Source organism: Salvelinus sp. IW2-2015, unplaced genomic scaffold (assembly GCF_002910315.2).
Source record: "Salvelinus sp. IW2-2015 unplaced genomic scaffold, ASM291031v2 Un_scaffold4055, whole genome shotgun sequence".
Lineage (NCBI taxonomy): Eukaryota > Metazoa > Chordata > Actinopteri > Salmoniformes > Salmonidae > Salvelinus > Salvelinus sp. IW2-2015.
Genome location: NW_019945327.1, coordinates 49,028 through 53,384, shown reverse-complemented (window position 1 = coordinate 53,384; position 4,357 = coordinate 49,028). Strand labels below are relative to the sequence as shown.

Sequence of the window (4,357 nt, the reverse complement as noted above, 5' to 3'; positions counted from 1 at the left end):
TGATTATCTTCTTGGAGGCTTTGGCCAGACTCAACTATCCTACTGAGAGTAGAATCCCTGTACTTGAACCATTATTACTGTAAGAGAACTTATAGACTACAGTTTGTATGAATACCTTTGTGTTAGTTAAAGAGAAGGGAAACCCACARACATTTGATTCAAGCTTATGTGTCTGCCTCTTGGCCTTCATCAGAGCTTTTGTGCTAGTTTGTATTMTACACRCTTAGTAAAATCTACCTTTGTGCTGGATTAGTGGGCAGTTGCCGGACGTGTCCAAGATGCTGGACAAGGACGACTTCACCATGATGAAGCGTGCCATKTTTGCCACCCAGAGGCAGTGCCAGCCTCCCATCTGTACCCACAACATGCTGGAGGACAGCAACGACCCCATCCTCACMTGCATTCGCCGCATCGGCCTGTTCAACAGCTCTGCRGACCGCGTCAAGGTAGATTGATTGAATTAATTAGATAATTAAAAGTACTAGGCAGCTCCAGCCGGAGACGACGTTACATAGCCTATGTCAACAATTCTCCAGGATAAAAACACAAAGGCCAGAGGCTCATTGCCATTGTGTCCTCATTTGCTAGTGAGATGGCATGTGGGCCATACTGACACTTTACAAATACATAACCGTCACACTGTGCTCTGCTCTGGTCCCTCCCGTCACACAAATGTCATTCCTATAACACTATCCTACGACTGATGCACAGGCCAGTCTGGACTAGAAACCATAGCCCAGCCTGCTGCAGAGCTGGGGGTCAAATGGGTTCAACTGCTTCAAAATAATTCCTCTCTTCCCCTTCTGCACTGATTGGAAGACTTGTAAAACTGGTGTAAATAATATGGTGGAAGTGCATCTCTTTCATCTGGTCAACTCTGTCCTCATCCCCTGCTTCATTTGTGTTTCCCATCATCCTTTTAGGTGATCTTCCACCCAGAGTTCCTGTCCTCCACCTCTCCCCTCCTGCCGATGGATTATGAAGAGTTTGTAAGAGGCTGCCATCTTGGAGTGTTCCCCTCTTACTATGAACCATGGGGATATACACCAGGTAGACTCTTATAGATACTATGAACCATGGGGATATACACCAGGTAGACTCTTATACTTATAGATACTATTGAACATGGGATATACCACCAGGTAGACCTCTTTAGATACTATGACCATGGGATATACTCAGGTAGACTCTTATAAGATAATATGACCATTGGGGATATACACCAGGTAGACTCTTATAGATACTATGACCATGGAGATATACACCAGGTAGACTCTTATAGATACTATGACCATGGGGATATACACCAGGTAGACTCTTTATAGATACTATGAACCACCCAGGAGAAAGACTCTTATAGATCATTAATGAACCGATGAGAGATCTTAGGATTATGTTCTGTAATTGGCTGTAATGGCATATACACGTATATTTACTTCAATCTCTCTTTCTCTAGCTGAGTGTACAGTCATGGGGATCCCCTCAACTCTACAAACCTCTCTGGGTTTGGCTGCTTCATGGAGGAACCATAGCGGATCCCCACCTAGACGGTGTGTTCAGAATTATGTCTCAAGTCAAGGTTGTTTAGTGTCTTCCAAGGGGCTGTATTAAACATTTCACATTTTAGAGAAGTAATATGGTCTCCACTATATATGTCATTTAGATCGAGGCTCTTTATCCAAAGAATGACTCAGTTCATTTCATTATACATTGTACGTTATGGGCTGGTTCAGCGGAGGACTTGAACACCCAACCTTTGGCAATTTTACTACAAACGCCGTCTGCTACCCTGCATCTGCGCAGTAGATTGGACTTAATGCTGTTGTACTCTCTACACTTTCAGGAATCTACTCCCTGTGATTGCACGTACTAGATGGGGTTGATGAGTCTCATGTACAGTCCATTCGTACCTGTTTCCAGTTCGTCCGAGCAGAGACCGGCGCGCAGCGATCATCCAGCGGAAGCCCGAGCGTCGACTGAGTCGCATTCCTCATCTGGTAGCTGGGATATCTGCGCGCACGGCGTGAGAACTTTCACCTTTTACCAAGAGAAGAAATGTCCGCTTATATGTCTCTCATCTCTTCATCATCTTAACGCTATCTTTACTCCTCCTCTCTCTCGTTCCATTCTCTTTTCCACGTACTTATCTATCAGCTTCCTCACACTCGTCGCTGCCTCTAGGTCTACCACACATTAGCCCTCCTCCTGGTCATCACTCATTTCTCTACTTCTACGTCATGACTCTGAGACTGTTAAGTCTGTCTGTCTTCTGTCTGTCTGTCTGTTGCCTGTATGGAAAGGAGATGCTGTTTCCTCCTTTGGGATAAAATGGGTATTCTTGAAATAAATTCTACCACACTTGGAAAACTTACTATAATGAAATAATTCTAGCACCATTGGAATCTATCATATAACTTACATATTGAAACTCTATGAAATAATTCTACACCATTGGAAACTACCTCATAATGGTGGCCCGGGGGAGATTAGTATAAAACATTTGTTCTTCTATCTTCAGTAGGAATTTGCTGTCTGTGAACATTTTTAGTTGGACTATTTTTTTTTTAAACGGTGGTTTACTCAACTGGGCTGGGAGGTTATAACAGGAGTGTTTACACAATACCTGGAGGGCTGAGGGTTATAACAGGGCGTCTTTAACTCAATTACCTGTGAGGGCTGAGGGTTATAACAGGGGTGTGTTACTCATTACCTTGGAGGCGCTGAGGTTATAACAGGGTGTTTTACGCAATTGACCTGAGGCGCTGAGGGTTATAAACAGGGGTGTTTACCTCAATTACCTGCGAGGCGGCTGGGGGTTTATAACAGGGGTGTTTACGAAACAACTTCAAACCTGGAGGGCTGAAGGGGTTATAACAGGGCGTGTTTACTCAATACCTGGAGGCTGAGGGGTTATAACGGGGTGGTTTACTCACAATTACTACCTGGGGTTATAAACAGGGGTGTTTACACTCATACTGGACGGGCTGAGGGTTATAACAGGGGTGTTTACTCATTGCCTGGAGGCTGGTATAAGTGGGTGTTTACGCTTCTGCTGAGTTTAAAGGTGTTACCTCTGGAGGCCGATGAGGGTATAAACAGGGGTGTTTATCACTTACCTGGAGGCCTGAGTGTTATGCAGGTGTTTACTCATTTTACTGACTCTGAGATTAGTTTTCTGAGCTGCTCATTATATCATAATAGGCACTGCCCTCACTGGTTGTCTCTGTCCTAATTTGGATACATATTTTGAAAGGAAACTAACAAAACACAACACGCCGACGGGATTGAGTTGGACACCCCTGTTTCTCATTTCATATGATGACATGAAGCATGTTCATCTGATTTAGTAAATCTTATGAAAAGTGTCCAGCGATTTAACATTACTGCTATGCTACTCTGTCTGTGTTGACAGGTCAGCCCAATTCTGATCTTTTTATACTAATTGGTTTTTTTGGCCAATTAGAATCTGAAATACAATCTGACGTGATTGATAAGAAGATCAATTGGCTGAAAAACCATATCAGTGCTGTCTGCCTCTAAAACACAGCCGTGGCGTGTTTCTGCCTGTCTTTACCCCTAAACCCACCAACCTTTCTTTTTTCGGCCAAGGTTTACGCTACCTAGACCGCCTCTGTGCCCCATCTCCGGTCTTGTCGCGCCACTCTCCTCCCGCCAAACGAGGCGGAAGACAGAATGATGACCGCTATGACGAAGATGCAGAGGCAGAGAAAAGACCTTGTTGAAATACCGCCACCCCTTGACCTGCCTAGTAAAAAGGCGTCGCGCCTTGCCTTACACCCTGCCAGGTGCCAAACTGAGAGGAAACGAGCCGCCAGCGTGAAAAACTGATGTCTCACACACACAACATCACAACACGTACATATGCTGATCACCTACACACCATACATGCTTTAAACACGGCACTCTTATCTTGACCGGTCTCCACTTCCCATAATATAGATTGCCAACTGCTGAAGATGAGAGCTGTTAACAGATGTTATTCATTCCAGCAGCCAGAACGTCTCCAAACTACTGCAGCTCCGCCTCCTGTGGGCGCAATCCTGTCCTGACATGGAGGAGGAGAGGGAAAAGATGGCAAGCCGGGTGACGTTTCCCTTGAGTTAAAGAGCCCAGCTTTGAGATAACAAAGTGGGGTAAACTTGAGTATATAGGAGGGTTACCTCTGGTTCATTAAATCTAGTTACCTTCTGGTCCTTAATCTAGGTTCCTGCTGTCATTAATCTAGTTACTCTGGTTTCTCACAGGAGGCTGCCTGGGGAGGATCACTGGTAGTAATGACTGAAACTATGTGTTTGATGTAATTTGCATACCATTCAGGTATTCTGCTCCAGCCATG

General features: G+C 44.7%; 1 pseudogene; it reads left to right on the top strand.

Moving 5' to 3' along the window:
- Nucleotides 1–3,743, top strand: part of LOC112076808 (glycogen [starch] synthase, muscle-like) — a 21,708-nt pseudogene extending 17,965 nt beyond the window's left edge.
- The last annotated feature ends 614 nt before the right edge of the window (nt 3,744–4,357 follow it).